Raw genomic sequence first — 19790 nt, 5'->3', positions numbered from 1 at the left:
TTCCTACAGAACTGATTCCCAAAGTTGATTTTGCTGAAGGTCATGGTCTATTTTTTTTAATATGAGTTAACATTGTGCTAACGAATAAAAGAGCTCATTTTGCCACATCCTTACCAGTTCAGGTTCTCATCATTCTTTAACCATTATAGCTTAAATTTGCATGTCTATGACTATTAGAGAATACATAGCATTTTGTATTGATAATTTGCATTTTTTCTATGAATAGCCTGTTGCTGTCCACTTTCTTTTTTTTTTTTTTTTTTTTGCCTCCAGGGTTATTGCTGGGTTTCGGTGCCTGCACCATGAATCCACTGCTCCTGGAGGCTAATTTTTTCCCCTTTTGTTGCCCTGGTTGTTTTATTGTTGTTGTAGTTATTATTATTGTTTTATTGCTGTCGTTGTTGGATAGGACAGAGAGAAATGGAAAGAGAAGGGGAAGACAGAGAGGGGGAGAAAAAGACAGACACCTTGCAGACCTGCTTCACTGTCTGTGAAGTGACCCCACTGCAGGTGGGGAATCTGGGGGTGGAACCGGGGTCCTTATGCCTGTCCTTGCACTTCGCGCCATGTGCGCTTAACTCGCTGCACTACCAGCCGACTCCCTGCTGTCCACTTTCTATGTTTCTTTTAATAATGTTTGTATGCTACATTTTAGGAAGTAAATTTTTTTCTGTTTTATTTCACATGTATAACACATAATGTCTACATTTTATTAGTCTTCAGAATTTAAATAATTTGTATTTGTCAGATATTTATTACTATTAAGTAGTAATAAATTAATGATTGTCTCTGGAGAGAGGGCTTAACCCAGTTAAGTGGTGAAAATGGTGATTTCATAAAGGTCAGCCTCTCCAGAGCAGATCTTACATACAAGTTGAGGAGGCCAAATGGGAGAACTTGAAAAACATTTAAACTTGGGATGTCTATCACAGAGTTAATGCGGTGGGGAACTTCAGGGTGGGGTGGGGGAGATGGCACTTTGAAAGGTGTTCCTGTCCATCATGGTAGGAAGTTAAAGGCCTATACTCTATCAGTGTAAGTTTAAAAAGAATAATGACCATTCCTCATTTGTATTATAGTTGTGGTTTGTAAAAGGCTATTTTATTAAAAGTATTTATATTATATTTATATAAAGTAAAATGAATTATATTAAAAGTATTTATATACTTTTTCCATTTAAATAGTGAATATATCTATTGAACACTCTGGCATAAAAAGAGGAGCTTATCAGTTTTTTTACTCTCGGTACTCCTGCAACAACACTACTAATTTTTAGGGAAAAAAATTCGTTTTGTGTTTCAATATTTACATTAATTAGATATTTACTATAATTGCTTAGCATTAGTGTTCATTTTATATCAGATTTCTCTATTACTGATATTTATTAATATACTTTCGGTTGGACATTAGAATCAGAATTGTTTGCTTCTGTTTTATTTTATTTTTTATTTATTTCATGAAAGAGAAATGAGGAGAAAAAGATAAGTAGGAAAATTGCTTTCTTCTAGGGAGAACTTATCATGTGTGCTCATGCAATGATTGTAAAACAAAGTCATTATTCTTTTTAAACTTACACTGATAGAGTATAGGCCTTTAACTTCCTACCATGATGGACAGGAACACCTTTCAAAGTGCCATCTCCCCCACCCCACCCTAAAGCTCCCCACCGCATTAACTCTGTGATAGACATCCCAAGTTTAAATGTTTTTCAAGTTCTCCCATTTGGTCTCCTCAACTTGTATGTAAGATCTGCTCTGGAGAGGCTGACCTTTATGAAATCACCATTTTCACCACTTAACTGGGTTAAGCCCTCTCTCCAGAGACAATCATTAATATTCTCATTCCAGTTTTGAAAAGGGATCACAGACTTTGCTATGTTAAAAGTATTTTCCTTTTTATTGATGAGTTTGGTGAGTTCATTGTGTATTTTGGATATCAGCCCTCGGTCTGATGTATAACACATAAAGATTTTCTCCCACTCTGTGAGATGTTTCTCTGTTATGGTAGTGGTTCCCTTTGCCATACAGGGACTTTTCAGTTTAATGTAGTCCACTGGTCTATTTTCATTTTTGTTTTCCTTACAAAGGGATTTGAATTGGTGAAGATATTGCAAAAACTTCTATGGAAGAGAGTTCTGCTTATATTTTCCTCTAAGTATTTGACATTTTGGTTCCAGAACCAGACTTTTTTGTAGTATGTTTTCAGGTCAAAGAGCATAATGCCTCCAATCTTGCTCTTTTCCCTCAGGATTGCTTTGGTTATCCTGGGTATTCAGTCTCCAGATAAATTTTTGTGTCTTGGGGCTACATCAAATTGAAAAGCTTCTGCACAATCAAAGAAATGATCACACAGAGATCCCTCACAGAATGGGAGATCTTCTTCACATGCCATACATCAGACAAGGGACTAATCAAAATATACAAAGAGCTCAGCAAACTTAGCACCAAAAAAGCAAATGACCCCATCCAAAAATGGACTGAGGATATGAACAAAACATTCACTTCAGAGGAGATCCAAAAAGCTAACAAACATATGAAAAACTGCTCCAGGTCGCTGATTGTCAGAGAAATGCAAATAAAGACAACATTGAGATACCACCTCACTCATGGAAGAATGGCATACATCAAAAAGGACAGCAGCAACAAATGCTGGAGAGGCTGTGGGGACAGAGGAACCCTTCTGCACCGCTGGTGGGATTGTAAATTAGTCCAGCCTCTGTGGAAAGCAGTCTGGAGAACTCTCACAAGGCTAGACATGGACCTTTCATGGGACTCAGCAATCCTTCTCCTGGGGATATACCCCAAGGATTCCATAATGCCCAACCAAAAAGATATGTGTACACCTATGTTCATAGCAGCACAATTCATAATAGCTAAAACCTGGAAGCAACCTAGATGTCCAACAACAGATGAGTGGCTGAGAAAGCTATGGTATACACAATGGAATACTACACAGCTATTAAGAACAATGAACTCACCTTCTCTGACCCTTCTTGGATGGAGCTAGAAGGAATTATGTTAAGTGAGCTAAGTCAGAAAGATAAAGATGAGTTTGGGTGGGATGATCCCACTCATAAGCAGAAATTGAGAAAGAAGAACAGAAAGGGAAACTAAAAGCAGGATTTGACTGTATCTGGAGGAGGGCACCAAAGTAAAAACCCTGGGGTGAGGGTAAGGGTGGACATTCAGCTTCCCAGGGCATTGGGGAAGGGGGGGGGATGGGACATAGTCTTTTGGTGGTGAGAATGGTGTTTATGTACACTTCTATTAATTTGTAGTTATACAAATCACTAATTAATATGAGAGGGGGAAAATTGATTGTATGTCTCAAACTTTTTAAAGCACAGACTGAATCTTTTTAATACATCGGCTGGGTCTTTGATATGTTGACTCTCTCAAAAGCCCAGGGAGAACAGAAGCAACTCGTGGCACAGCTATATACAAGATGCTGGGCATTACACAGTAAACCTTAACAAAGGAACTTTTCAAAGTTGACCCAGTTACCAAGTAATGTGATGATAATAATAACTATCCATTGTATCCTTGAACCCTAAGACAGCAGGAACCTCACATTTCCACTATAGAGCCTATATTTCCCCCAGTCCTGGAACCTTAGAGTGGGGCACACTTTCCTGCAAACTTCTCTCAATTCATATCAAATAATATTGCATCCGCTGATCACAACCTAATCAATGTGAGTGCCACCTCAGCATGCTTCAATTCAGACTGTGTCCAGAGATTTCAGGAGTGGAATGACAACCCTTCAGCTTCATCACTCGGGTGAGACCTTTCTTTTCCTAGTATTCTCTAATTCCATTCCAGGTGGTCCACTCCCCCAATAAAGTCCCCAAACCTAGATATAGACCAGGTCCCCTGAGATAGAGCATATAGTCACACGTATTCATAAACTAGGGCAAAATATATACCTGAAAGCAAAAGTACACAATAGTCTGCAGTGAGTACCCCCCAACACTTCATCTGCACTATTCCAGCTTTTCGGTCCATGATTGTTCAACAATTTGTTTGGCTTTGTATGTTAACTCTCTTTTCAGCCACCAGGTCCCAGATGCCAGCATGATGCTGACCAGACTTCCTTGGACAGACTACCCCACCAATGTATCCTGGAGCTCTGCTTCCCCAGAGATCCACCCTACTAGGGAAAGAGAGAGGCAGACTGGGAGTATGGATCAACCAGTCAACGCCCATGTTCAGTGGGGAAGCAATTACAGAAGCCAGACGTTCCACCTTCTGCAATCCATAATGACCTTGGGTCCATACTCCCAGAGTGATAAAGAATGGGAAAGCTGTCAGGGGAGGGGATGGAATAAGGAGACCGGGTAGTGGGAATTGTGTGGAGTTGTACCCCTCCTACCCTATGGTTCTGTTAATGTCTCCCTTTTTAAATAAATAAAAAATAAATTTAAAACAATTTTGTGTCTTTTGTGTTGAAGCCATCAATGTTAAGTGAGACAAGCCAGAAAGAGAAAGACCAATACCAAATGATGTCACAAGTGGACCTTAAGAACAAAAACAGTAAGGGAGAACTTAAGTTGAAACTTGGAGTGTGGCGTATACCACTAAAGCAAAGGACTCTGGGAAAGGAGGGAGTGGGGCAAGATGAAGGGACACTGGGATCTTATTGTGTCTCCTAGGATTAAAGAATAGGAAAGCTATCAGGAGAGGAGATGGGATACGAAGGAATTGTGTGGAACTGTATCCCTCTTATCCTTTTTCAGTGTTTCCATTTTATAAATAAAAATTTTTAAAAATTAAGGGAGATGAGAGGTTTTGGAAACCATTACCCGCCCCAAAAGATAAAATTAATATTTTCTGACTCTTGGAATTCTAGATACTATAATGTATACTATGGCTTTCTTTATGTATATAATCTACTCTTCACCTTTTAGTTTAGCAGTCAGTTTTTTTTTTAATAGAGCTAAATTATTTGAGTAGTTGGTATAACACTTAGATAAAGAGTCAATAAAATTTATCACATCTCCCTTGTCAGAGTGACTGGTGAAATAACCAAGACTTAAAGCAAGCAGGACTCTGGCAGAGGATTATTTCATAGGTAAAACAATCAGGGTATAAAGAGGTGCTTGGTTAATCCATGCAAGAGAATGATCATTTCCCTGAATATGAAAGGAAGAAGAAATTGGTTACTACTGACAAGTCAGAGCATGAAACTGGATAACACATGGAGAAATGCAGAATGGAAACAATTAAATAGAAATAAAACTTAAGTTCTGACTAGGAAAAAACTAAAATTACTCTGAGTTTTTAAATTACATAAGCCAACAAATTCTTATAAGCTCATTTATGATCAGTTTTCTATCAGTGAAAGCATATGACTTGATATATCTTATTCTGTCCGCAGGCTTTTTTTATGACCTTGTTTGTTTTATAATTTTGGTATATAAAAGTGAAAGGTTCAGAATAAAATGGTATTTAAACTAGAAATGTAGACTAGGAGTAGATTATGTTTCTCAAATGCCCAACTAAATATTAGTCCTGTATTAGTGGACAATGAATAGTAATTTATGCAAAGTTTCACAGGGATATGGAATGATTCCAACTCTGCTTTATTACAGTAAATGTACGGGAAGTAGCCATACTATATTGCTGACAGTGATATTTATATACTTTGGGAAGCAAATTAGGTGGTGGGTAGACAGACATAAATTATGAAATAACAAATTAGGAGGAACAAAAGCAGAAGAATGAGAAAAAAATGTTTCTATGACTTTCTTCTTATCATAAATGTACAACTAGAGTAAGTCCAGCTAAATTAAAAAAAACTGATTCTGATTTTAAAATATGTTTTTAGGCAAATAGACAGTTTTTTAAATTGAAATAATCATTGTGAAACAAATGAACCAACTAAAAATGTGCAATTGTGTTCTCCATTTTTAGTAATAGAATAAAGGAAAGAAAAACACATGCAGATATGTGTGCACTCAGTTATGTTCACCCTGCCCAACTTGGATATCACTATTTTTCAAAATTCATGCTGAATAGACATGTTCTGTGATGACTTTCAGATATCAACTATTTTCAGACAATGTTTCCTTATAAAACCCTGTAATGCTGCCTTTCCTTAACCTACAACTTAATGTTGCTAGGTTAGTAGGGAAGAGGGAGAATATATGAATCTGGGGGCATTATTTTTATTATTTTATTTGTATGAGATAGATTATTGATAGATAGATAGATAGACAGATAGATAGAAAAATAGAAATACAGACAGACAGACAGGCACATAAACCAACCGAGCATGACTCAGTTCTGGTTTATGATGGTGCCAGGCATAAAGCCTTGGACTTCATAGGGCTTCAGACCTTATCAGCTTACATAATCATTATACTGTCTGCTTGGCACCCCAACAATTTTTTTAATTTACTTATCTTAGGAGAAAGAGAGAGTTATCAGAGTGCCATTCAGGATCATGCCGTATCGTGCCAGTAATGGAATGTATCTAAGTCCTGTGCGCCATCCACCGATCCACCTCTCAGGAAGCAGAGAAAGCAATATTATGAAAATAAATATGTGTTAATTATGCCTTGACATTCAAGAAACAGAGGTATTTATCACACTAATTTAAAAGCCAAAGGTGTTTCCTTCTACATCCTATGCTGAAATTCTCTAGTCAAACTTCTAAGGTTATCATAATGTGATTCAATTAACTCCACATGCCTACCTAAGACAAAAAGTAACCCAAGTAAAGCAGTTGAGAGAGATAGAGAGAAATCCAGTGGAAAGGGGGAAGTAGAGAGGGAGAGAGGTAGAGAAGCACCTGCAACACTGTTTCACCACTCATGAAGCTTCCTCCTGCAGATGGGGACCAGGGCTTGGACCAGGTCTTCGCACACTGTACACTTAACTGGATGGGCCTCTACCTGGCCCTAAATATCAATGTTCACGTATAATATGAATACTGTATAATTATTGAAATTGCAAGTATATTCACCTGTACTTGACATGTTGTGTCAGGTCACGAAATTACACATATTTTACTCTGGATATATATAAACGTTATTGTAAGATAAATGTGAAATTTTTCAGAGTATTAATTCTCTCTTATTTACATATATAATTTCACTATATATAATTGTACATCCTTCATATAATTGTACATTAGTATAATAGAAAATACATTGAAACCTAGATATCAATAAAAATGTCTTAATATTTTCACTATTGGTAATCCAATAATTTTACAATAGTAGTGGACCTCAGAGAATATGCAAGTCTGAAAATCAAAATTCAGTGACTGAGAAGATCATGAGATGAGTAGAAAACCTGTATTACAAGCATGAGGTCTGGAGTTTGATTTCTGGCATCACATATACCACCATAACACTGTGGTCCTTTACTAAATAAATAAATAGACATTAAGAAATCAGAATTTTATGAATCAGAAAATTGAGGCACTTAGAACCAGGTTGTGGCACATCTGGTAGAGTGCACACACTACAGATGACAAAGACTGAGATTCAAGCCATCAACCCCCATATGCAGTGGGGAAGCTTCATGAGTGGTAAAATAGTGCTATAGTCTGTCTCTCTCCCTTGCTATCTCCCTCTTTTCTCTCAATTACTGTCTCTATTCCAAAGTAAATAAATAAATGAAAAATGAAGTGACTGATTTATCCTGTCCGAAAGCTAATAACAAAAATGTATCTCTGATATATATATATATATATATATTCATTTACAAAGAATTAAATTTTTAGCAACTGGGTCACCTCATGAAAGTACCTTCTAAAAATGCAAGCTCCATGAGCAGTGAAGCAGTGCTATGGTGTTTCTCCTTTTTTTCTTCCTCTTTCTGTCTCTCATTCTGTTTATCATTTTCTTAAAAAAAAAAAAAAAGTCACAAGTGGTGGTATTACATAAATGAGAAATCCCAGAGAAAAGCCCTCAGGGCAATGGTAATAACAACAGTAACAACAACAACACACACATACGACATAAATGTTCTATTTTTTTCATGCTTTCTACTTTTCATAGCACAGGAACTACATTCTATCTAACTTCAGGCTTTTCTTTGTATTTTCATAAAATCAAAGGCCATCGAATGGAAATACCACTAGTCACACACTTAAATTTTCAGAGAAAATCAGCTGTCATTTATAACTATGCTAAGCTGTGAATAATTGAATAGTACATCTTTCTGAATACTTTCCATCTCCAGTTTATTTTATAAAAGCAAATGAATTATTTATATTTATTTATTTAGTTATTTTTTACCAGAGCACTTATCAGCTCTTGTTTATGGTGGTGTAGGGGATTGATTTTGGGATTTCAGACCCGCAGGCATGAGAATCTCTTTGCACAATCATTATGCTATCTAATCCCATAAATTATGTTTTTAAAGTCCAGATCTATGTCTACAGTTCTGAAGTTTAAAAGACCCTCACTAGCTCTTGGTCTTAGTTGGTAAAATCAAGTTAAAATTCCTCAATTTGGAATGTAAGGTCATAGAAAGCATATCATTCAGCAACCAGAAGGACAGAAAGCACTAAAGTTAGAGCAGAAGTAAACAACATCGAAAATAAAAGAACCATACAAAAGATCAATGAAGCCAAATGTTGGTTCTTCGAAAGATTAAACAAAATTGACAAACCCCTAGCCAGACTCACCAAACAAAAAAGAGAGAAGACTCAAATTAATAGAATTGTAAACGATGCAGGAGATATCACAACTGACACCACAGAAATCCAGAGAATCCTGCGAAACTTCTATAAAGAACTATATGCCACCAAGCTAGAGAATCTGGAAGAAATGGAACAATTCCTAGAAACCTATGCACTTCCAAAACTGAACCAAGAAGAACTACAAAATCTAAATGCACCAATCACAGACAAAGAAATTGAAACCGTTATTAAGAATCTCCCCAACAACAAAAGTCCTGGACCAGATGGCTTCACAAACGAATTCTACAAAACTTTCAGGAAACAGTTAATACCCATACTTCTTAAGCTATTCCATAAGATTGAAGAAACAGGAATACTCCCTTCCACCTTTTATGAAGCCAACATCACCCTGATACCAAAAGCTGATAGGGACAGAACAAAAAAGGAAAACTACAGACCAATATCTCTGATGAACATAGAGGCCAAAATATTAAACAAGATCTTGGCCAACTGGATACAGCAATACATCAAAAAGATTGTTCATCATGACCAAGTGGGATTCATCCCAGGAATGCAAGGCTGGTTCAACACCCGTAAGTCAATCAATGTCATTCACCACATCAATAAAAGCAAAGCCAAAAACCACATGATTATCTCAATAGATGCAGAGAAAGCCTTTGACAAAATCCAACACCCATTCATACTCAAAACTCTACGAAAAATGGGAATAGATGGGAAATTCCTCAAGATAGTGGAGTCTATATATAGCAGACCTACAGCCAACATCATACTCAATGGAAAGAAGCTGAAAGCATTCCCCCTCAGATCGGGGACTAGACAGGGCTGTCCACTGTCACCGTTACTCTTCAACATAGTATTGGAAGTTCTTGCCATAGCAATCAGGCAAGAGAAAGAAATCAAAGGGATACAGATTGGAAGGGAAGAAGTCAAGCTCTCACTATTTGCAGATGATATGATAGTATACATAGAAATACCTAAAGAATCCAGTAGAAAATTACTGGAAGTTATTAGGCAATATAGCAAGGTATCAGGCTACAAAATCAATGTACAAAAATCAGTGGCATTTCTTTATGCAAACACTAAATCTGAAGAAGAAGACATCCAGAAATCACTCCCACTTACTGTTTCAGCAAAATCAATCAAATACCTAGGAATAAAGTTGACCAAAGAAGTGAAAGATTTGTATACTGAAAACTATGAGTCGCTACTGAAGGAGATAGAAACTGATAACAAGAAATGGAAAGATATCCCATGCTCATGGATTGGAAGAATAAATATCATCAAAATGAATATTCTCCCCAGAGCCATATACAAATTTAATGCAATACCCATCAAAGTTCCACCAAGCTTCTTTAAGAGAATAGAACAAACACTACAATCATTTATCTGGAACCTGAAAACACCTAGAATTGCCAAAACGATCTTAAGGAAAAGAAACAGAAATGGAGGCATCACACTCCCAGACCTTAAACAATATTATAAAGCCATCATCATCAAAACAGCATGATACTGGAACACAGTAAAATAGGCACACAGACCAGTGGAACAGAATAGAAAGAGCAGAAGTAAATCCCAACACCTATGGGCATCTAATCTTTGATAAGGGGGCCCAAAGGATTAAATGGAAAAAGGAGGCTCTCTTCAATAAATGGTGCTGGGAAAACTGGGTTGAAAGATGCAGAAGAATGAAATTGAACGACTTTATCTCACCAGAAACAAAAATCAACTCCAAATGGATCAAAGACCTAGATGTCAGACCAGAAACAATCAAATACTTAGAGGAAAACATTGGTAAAACACTTTCCCACATACACCTCAAGGACATCTTTGATGAATCAAACCCAATTGCAAGGAAGACTAAAGCAGAAACAAACCAATGGGACTACATCAAATTGAAAAGCTTCTGCACATCCGAAGAAACTATTAAACAAACAGAGAGACCCCTCATAGAATGGGAGAAGATCTTCACATGGCAGACATCAGACAAGAAACTAATCACCAAAATATATAAAGAGCTCAGCAAACTTAGCACCAAAAAAGCAAATGACCCCATCCAAAAATGGGCAGAGGAAATGAACAAAACATTCACCACAGAGGAGATCCAAAAGGCTAACAAACATATGAAAAACTGCTCTAGGTCACTGATTGTCAGAGAAATGCAAATTAAGACAACACTAAGATACCACCTCACTCCAGTAAGAATGGCATACATCAAAAAGGACAGCAGCAACAAATGCTGGAGAGGCTGTGGGGACAGAGGAACCCTTTTACATTGCTGGGAATGTAAATTGGTCCAGCCTCTGTGGAGAGCAGTCTGGAAAACTCTCAGAAGGCTAGACATGGACCTTCCATATGATCCAGTAATTCCTCTCCTGGGGTTATACCCCAAGGACTCCATAACACCCAACCAAAAAGAGGTGTGTACTCCTATGTTCATAGCAGCACAATTCATAATAGCTAAAACCTGGAAGCAACCCAGGTGCCCAACACCAGATGAGTGGCTGAGAAAGCTGTGGTATATATACACAATGGAATACTATGCAGCTATCAAGAACAATGAACCCACCTTCTCTGACCCATCTTTGACAGAGCTAGAAGGAATTATGTTAAGTGAACTAAGTCAGAAAGATAAAGATGAGTATGGGATGATCCCACTCATCAACAGAAGCTGACTAAGAAGATCTCAAAGGGAAACTAAAAGCAGGACCTGACCAAATTGTAAGTAGGGCACCAAAGTAAAAACCCAGTGGTGAGGGGTAGACATGTAGCTTCCTGGGCCAGTGGGGGGTGGGAGTGGGCGGGAGGGATGGGTCACAGTCTTTTGGTGGTGGGAATGGTGTTTATGTACACTCCTAGCAAAATGTAGACAAATAAATCAGTAGTTAATTAATATGAGAGGGGGAAATCAATTGTATGTCTCAAAGTTTCTCAAAACACAAACTGAATCTTTTTAATATATAGGCTATGTATTTGATATGCTGACTCTCTCAAAAGCCTAGACCAAGTAGATTAGAAGCATCCAATAGCACAGCTATATACAAGATACTGGATACTGTACAGCAAACCATAACAAAGGGACTTTTCAAAGTTAACCCAATTAACAAATAATGTGATGATAATATTAACTATCGATTGTCTTTTTGAACCCTAAGACAGCAGGAACCTCACATCTTCACTATAGAGCCCCTACTTCCCCCAGTCCTGGAACCCTTGGATAGGGCCCACTTTCCCGTATGCATCTCCCAATCCAAACCAAATAATATTGCATCCGCCGATCACAACCTAACCAATGCAATGATTGCCACCTCAACATGCTTCACCTCAGACTGTATCCAGAGACTTCACGTGTTGAATGACAACCCTTCAACTTCATTACTTGGGTGAGACCTTTCCTTTTATAGTACACTCTAATTTCATGTCAGGTAGTTCACTTTCTAACAAAGTCCCATAATCTAGATATACACCAGTTTCTGTGAGAGAGAACTTATGTGCACACGTATCCATAAACTACTGCAAAATATATACCTGAAAGCAGAAGTACACTAGAGTTTGCAGTGAGTACCTCCCTAACACTTCCTCTCCACTATTCCAAGCTTGGGATCCATGATTGCTCAAAAAATTGTTTGGCTTCATATGTTAACTCTCTTTTCAATCACCAGGTTCCAGATGCCACCAAGATGCTGGCTAGGCTTCCCTGGATAGAAGACCCCACCAATGTGTCCTGGAGCTCAGCTTCCCCAGAGACACACCCTACTAGGGAAAGAGAGAGGCAGACTGGGAGTATGGACTGACCAGTCAACGCCCATGTTCAGCGGGGAAGCAATTACAGAAGCCAGACCTTCTACCTTCTGCAACCCTCAACGACCCTGGGTCCATCCTCCCAGAGGGCTAGAGAATGGGAAAGCTACCATGGGAGGGGGTGGGCTATGGGGATTGGGTGGTGGAAATTGTGTGGAGTTGTACCCCTCCTACCTTATGTTTTTGTTCACTAATCCTTTCTTAAATAAAAAATTAAAAAAAAAAGAAAGCATATCATTCATTTTTAAAATGGAAGGTCTCAGCAGAATTTAATAGTATACACTTACTGATTTTCAATGAAGTAGTCCTATAATATATTCATTAAAGTGCAGTATTCCCTCAATAAAAAGGAGAAAAAAAATAAAACACAGATGCTTAATAAATGTTTAACTGAGCCTTCAACAGAAATTGAGAATTCAGACAGATCTAGAAAAACTGATTACGAAGCAGCCATGTACTTTGATCATCTTAGTAGATTTTAATCATGTGTCTGTCTTAAAGTTTGTATATACTAAGTACTATCTTATAAGTATGGCAATTTAAACAACATTTGGCAAGTTTGCCAAATATAAATCTATAATCACCAGTGCTTTTATATACTGTTTACCAACTACATTACTAATTTCCTGACCTTTATATATCACTTTCAACTACAGAGTCCATAGGATCTTATTAATGTTAAAATCTGAGAAACCAAGTACCTTATTACTAAATATATTCAAAGACTCTGAGGTTAGTTTTTTAATTATTTTTTTAAATTTATTTATTTTCCCTTTTGTTTCCCTTGTTTTTTATTGTTGTTGTAGTTATTATTGTTGTTGTTGTTATTGATGTTGTCATTGTTAAGATAGGACAGAGAGAAATGGAGAGAGGAGGGGAAGACAGAGAGGGGGAGAGAAAGATAGACACCTGCAGACCTGCTTCACCGCCTGTGAAGTGACTCCCCTGCAGTTGAGGAGCCAGGGGCTCGAACTGGGATCCTTATGCTGGTCCTTGAGCTTCACATCACTTGCACTTAACCCACTGCGCTACCGCCCGACTCCCTATCATGCCATTTCTGTATATCAACATTTTCAAACTATGATTTTTTTAAAATAAAACATGTTTTTTAAATACAAACATAGTTATGTAAGTTAATATACCCATTCAAACAACAGACTATTTTGGGGTTCTACTCTGAAGAAGATAATGGTTTAAGTGTTAGTGATACAATGGCTGACTAAACAGTCTCAACGTAATATATTACAATTTCTGCTATTACTAACAGTCATGAATTGTTCTGTAGGGAGATGAGGTCACTCACTCTTAAAAAGAAGTGGATTTGATAATCACTAGTTGACCTATCACTACAGCGCCAGCATATTTCTCTGTATAGGATGAATTTTATGGCTGGTAGTTTTTATTTACTTTTGTTCCGTCTCGGAAAAAAGCTAATGAGTGCTCTGTCCCCTACCTTTTTTTAAAATTTTTTTTCCTTTTTTTATATTTATTTATTCCCTTTTGTTGCCCTTCTTGTTTTATTGTTGTAGTTATTATTGTTGTTGTCATTGTTGGATAGGACAGAGAGAAATGGAGAGAGGAGGGGAAGACAGAGAGGAGGAGAGAAAGATAGACACCTGCCGACCTGCTTCACCGCCTGTGAAGCGACTCCCCTGCAGGTGGGGAGCCGGAGTTCGAACCGGGATCCTTATGCCGGTCCTTGTGCTTTGCGCCACCTGCGCTTAGCCCGCTACACTACAGCCCGACTCCCTTGTCCCCTACCTTTTGACAAGCATGTAATTTTTCTGCTTGTGTACTCTGTATTTAAACAATACCTTGGCTGGGGTAATATTGTGGGGTCATTTTATTTCTCTCACAATTTATTTTATTTCATTCTTTTAAAAAATATTTATTTATTTTTGTTGCCCTTGTTGTTTTATTGTTGTAGTTATTATTGTTGTTGTTATTGATGTCGTTGTTGTTATTGATGTTGTTGTTGTTGGATAGGACAGAGAGAAAATGGAGAGAGGAGGGGAAGACAGAGAGGGAGAGAGAAAGATAGACACCTGCAGACATGCTTCACCACTTGTGAAGCGACTCCTCTGCAGGTGGGGAGCCAGGGGCTCGAACTGGGATCCTTAGTCAGGTCCTTGCGCTACCGCTCAACTCCCCTCTCATAATTTATTAACTACTATACCATGATCTCTTAGATCTAGCTGTCAAAGTCACTCTGTTTTCCCCACAAATGACTTGCTATTTCTCCCTGAGCAACTGAGTTACCCATCCTTTACATTTAAGATTAAGTCCACTTTATCAAATATAATCACTATCAACTACTTTGTCCCCATTTTTAAAGTACGCACTACACTTCCTAGTTAATTCCACTGTTTCTAAGTCATTTTAGGGAAAATTTTCTTAAGTTACAGGATATTTTGCTCTTGCATTTGATAGTTCTTTTTTTATATGAACAACTATTTGTAAGTTGGCTTGTGGTTGTTTTGCATAGGTCGTAACTTGTTTTTTTATCTTAAGTTTATAATGAACCACATTATGCTGATATTTATTTCTCTCTCTACTTTAGGACGTCCTTTTCACCAAGCACAGAACATCATTTCTTCTTACCATTTCTTCTTCTCCTCTTCCCCTCCTCCTCTTTTTCAATTGGGGTAGGGAGTGGGGGGTTTAACAGTTTATAGTGCAATTGTTGAGACATGGGTAAAATTTCTCACCACGATTGATGTCTGCAAAACACTCTCACTGAATGATGAAGTTACCCATTTTGTCTCTTTTTAAGAAGCCCATGGTGGCTAGGAATGATTCAGGGGGCCAGGTGGTGCTGCACCTGGCTGGGCACACATATTACAGCGTGCAAGGACCAGGGTTCAAGCCCCCGGTCTTCACCTCCAGGGGGAAAGCTTTGCAAGTGGTGAAGCAGGCTGCAGGTGTCTTTCTGTCTCTCCCTCTCTATCTCTCCATTCCCCTTAATTTCTGGCTGTCTCTATCCAATAAATAAATAAAGATAATAAAAAAAATTTTAAAAGAAATGATTCAGTGAACAAGAGTCTAGGACTTGAATGCCTAAGGCCATGGGTTTGGTCCCTGGCATTGCATATGCTGGAGCAGTGTGGTACTTTTGATTGCTCTTTCTCATGAAATAAGTAAATAAGTATATATATTTTAAATGAGCCTGGGAACACAAGACACATAGAACAGAAAGGTGTGGAGGAGAAGTGGGGCAAGAGAAGCAGGCAAAACCATGGACAGTTGTACTGATGACTAAAACAGAGATCATTTTATTTATTTTTAGCTATTTTGTTTTTTTTCAAGTTCATTATTAGAGTTGATGCAATGCCTTCTGTGAGGAAGAGTAGTTACTTGGACTTCAAATTTTCTTTCCAATTTAAGTTGAAGTGTTTGTTTTTAATAAAGAATGTGCGGTCAAAGAACAAGATGGCCATCTCACTTGTCTTCCCTACCGGAACTTTCCACTTTCTCTCTCCAAGGTGGAGTATGAATGAGTTATTATCCAGAATGTTGTCACCACCAGTATGAAATTTCTACTGTTGTCATAACAACTTTCCAAAAACTAAGTGACTTTATTCTGGAAGAAACAAATGCAGCCTCTCACAGTTATAGGAGCCAAAAAGTCTAAAATCAAGGTACTGGTAGAATTCCTTGATTTCTTTCTCATCTTTGGAGGCTGTCAACAACCACGGGTGTTCTTTGGTTTCTTTTTTCTTTTCCTTTTTTTTTTTTTAAGTAGCTTTTGCTTTATTTTATTATTTTTTTTAATGTTTTATTTAGTTTTGAGAGAGAGAAACACCAGAGCACTGCCCAGCTCTGGCTTATGATGGCTCAGGGGATTGAATCTGGGACTTTGGAGCCTCAGGCATGAGAGCCTCTTTGCATAAATATTATGCTATCTAACCCTGCCCTGTTCTTTGGTTTCTATCTGATCATAGTTTCTGACTCCACACTTGCCCTCACATAGCCATTTCCTTGGTATGCTCTCCGCTCTTTATGTGTAAAGACACTTTTCAAAGAGGCAAAACACTTTAGCTAGGATGATCTCATCTAGAGTTTCTTAACTTCATTACATCTGAAAAGGCTCTTTTCCCCCTTACATGTTGTAAGTAGACATATTATTCGGGGTATCACCCTTTAGTCTTCTACACTGTAGATATTATTTTTTTTAATGTGGTTTTAGGAGACGGATACTATTAGTCATGTGGGTTCTGGTAAGGTAGTTCTCATTCTATACCACAGGTTTAAGTAACTTTTGATTGATAAATTTCTGTACAGCTAGCACAGCAGTTGTGTATAAGACTTTCATGATTGAGGCCGTGAGCTTCTAAGTCCAATCCCCAGCAACAGTATAAGCCAGAGTCAAACAGTGCTCTGTTGTCTTCCCACCAAAATAAATAAATATATCTCTTTAAAAAGAGAAATGTTTTCCCTTCATTTGATTCTGTATTTCTTACTTCTTTAAGATTTGGGATATTCAGTTTAAGTTCATTTTTTAAAAATCTATTGGCAATTTAATGGTATATAGTACAGTCTTTAACACATAGGCACAGCTTTCCAGTTCCTCTTGACTGATGTCTCAGAGATACATCAGGACTCCAAGGTGCCTTCATCTTGTCCCATTCTCTCCTTCCTCAGAGTCATTTGCTTTGGTGCACTATGTCACACTCAGTCCAATTTTCACCTTATGTCCTCCCTTACTGTCCTTTATTCTTAGAAATTTGTGGTACAGATACACAATGGAGTATTTATGCAGCTGTTTGTTAAAAGTAATGAGGGCGGGGCTGGGGGGACTAGATGACAGTGAACCTGCTTGAGCTCACAGGTTATAAAGATATAAAATAGACTTCCTAGATTTTCCAGAATGGAAACCCCTAAATCTCATCTGCTATATTCTTCTCTTTAGGTACCTGATTGTTAAAACAATTTGTTGTGCTTTATATCTTAATGCTTTTCAGCCACCAAGTTGCAGATACTTCCATGACACCAACATGAATTCCTTGGGTAGATGACCTTGAGGAATTGTACCCCTCTTATACAATGGACTTGTCAGTCATAATTAAATCAATGAAAAATAAACAACAATAATAAAAATCACTGACAAGTTTTAAAAAAATAATATACAAGACCCAGGTTCAAAGCCCCTAGTTCCCACCTAAAGGGGGAAGGCTTTGTAAGTGGTGAAGCAGTGTTGCAGGTGTTTTTCCTTCTTTCTCCCTCTCTACAATTCTCTTGCCTCTTGATTTCTGACGGTTTCTAATAAATAAATAAGCATAATAATTTTAAAGTTAACATTATAAAAATAAAATAAAAAATAAAAGTGAAGTAATGTTCACAACATCATGGTCAGGACTGGAAGATATCATGCTGAGTGAGACAAACCAGAAAGAGAAAAACTACGACTGAATGATCTCACTTAGAAGTGCAACTTGTTAATCTTAATGTGCTTTCATTTGTTTTTTTACCTTTGCAATGCATTATAGATCATTAATAATCGTGACACATGTGCAAATAAAGACAACAATGAGATATCACTTCACTCCTGTGAGAATGTCATACATCAGAAAAGGTCACAGCAGCAAATGCTGGAGAGGGTGTGGGGTCAAAGGAACCCTCCTGCACTGCTGGTGGGAATGTAAAAAAAATAAATAAATAAATAAATAATAATAATCGTGACACATGTTTAAATATGCTGTGTAACATCCAAAACAAATTCACATTGGATATCAAACAAAGCATCTGGGGAGTCAGGCGGTAGCGCAGCAGTTAAGCGCATGAGGTGCAAAGCGCAAGGTCTGGAGTAAGGATCCGGGTTCAAGCCTAGGCTCCCCACCTGCAGCAGAGTTGCTTCACAGGCGGTGAAGCAGGTCTGCAGGTGTCTATATGTGATAGCATGAGACAGAAATGAAAGTATATTATGAAGGTTAAAATCTGCTATATCATTTCTTTGTTATGATGGGACCACAGTAGTTTTTCGACCAGAACACTACTCAGCTGTGGCTTATGGTGGTGCTAAGGATTGAAACTAAGTCTTCACAACCTCAGGAACAAAAATTTTAAAAACATTTTTGTTGGTATGCATGAGACCCCTTCTGTTTCATTTGGTTTAAATCCCCCCTGCTTAACACTATTCTATTTACATAACCACTTCATTCTATTTACATAGCCACAGTTAACAAGTTCCACCCTCCCTCCAGGGCATTTGTGGTTCAGTGATAGGATTCTCGCCTAATCTGCCCCCTCTTTGTAACACTCTGATTTTCACCAGTCACTTTTCTCTCCACCCTCTCTATGTCACATCCTGTTTCCACTCTACTTCGCAAGTATATATAAAAACAGCATTGTGAGTTTTACAGTAACTTTAGTTTAGCTCAGCTCGGCTTAGATTGCGCTGCGTCCTGCATGAATAAAGAGATACTGCCTACAGCTCAACCATGAGTCCCTGGTCTTCTGTTACCCGCCCGTGAAGCCAGCCCATTGAAAACAACATAACCTGTCGAAAACAACACATTTTTGTTGTTGTTTAGGATATATGTTAACAGGCAGTTTCTAGTAATGGATGAGAAAAGGAGTGAAGGTGTTAAGAAATAATTATAGGGACCTTCCATATGATCCAGTAATTCCTCTCCTGGGGTTATACCACAAGGACTCCATAACACCCAACCTAAAAGAGGTGTGTACTCCTATGTTCATAGCAGCACAATTCATAATAGCTAAAACCTGGAAGCAACCCAGGTGCCCAACAACAGATGAGTGGCTGAGAAAGCTGTGGTATATATACACAATGGAATACTATGCAGCTATCAAGAACAATGAACCCACCTTCTCTGACCCAACTTGGACAGAGCTAGAAGGAATTATGTTAAGTGAGCTAAGTCAGAAAGATAAAGATGAGTATGGGATGATCCCACTCATCAACAGAAGCTGACTAAGAAGATCTGAAAGGGAAACTAAAAGCAGGACCTGACCAAATTGTAAGTAGGGCACCAAAGTAAAAATCCTGTGGTGAGGGGTAGCCATGCAGCTTCCTGGGCCAGTGGGGGGTGGGAGTGGGCGGGAGGGATGGGTCATAGTCTTTTGGTGGTGGGAATGGTGTTTATGTACACTCCTAGCAAAATGTAGACATATAAATCAGTAGTTAATTAATATGAGAGGGGGAAAATCAATTGTATGTCTCAAAGTTATTCAAAACACGAACTGAATCTTTTTAATATATAGGCTGTGTATTTGATATGCGGGCTCTCTCAAAAGCCTAGACCAAGTAGATTAGAAGCATCCAATAGCACAGCTATATACAAGATACTGGATACTGTACAGCAAACCATAACAAAGGG

At 38.0% G+C, this 19790-nt stretch overlaps 1 protein-coding gene across 11 annotated transcripts in view; it reads right to left on the bottom strand.

Annotated features, from left to right (window-relative positions):
* IL7 (interleukin 7) overlaps positions 1 to 19790 on the bottom strand; it is a 50556-nt gene that overhangs the window by 12531 nt on the left and 18235 nt on the right. The window contains exon 3 of one of the 11 annotated variants that reach the window (XM_060199801.1): positions 6455 to 6504. The exons of the other annotated variants lie outside the window; for them this stretch is intronic. The gene's annotated coding sequence lies outside the window, so the exon portion shown is untranslated. The remainder of the gene's footprint in view (positions 1 to 6454; positions 6505 to 19790) is intronic. 11 annotated transcript variants of the gene reach the window in all.

This window comes from Erinaceus europaeus, chromosome 1 (genome assembly GCF_950295315.1).
Source record: "Erinaceus europaeus chromosome 1, mEriEur2.1, whole genome shotgun sequence".
NCBI classification, from domain to species: Eukaryota; Metazoa; Chordata; class Mammalia; order Eulipotyphla; family Erinaceidae; genus Erinaceus; species Erinaceus europaeus.
Note: the sequence above shows the minus strand (reverse complement) of the source record. Positions and strands in the feature narration are given on the sequence as shown.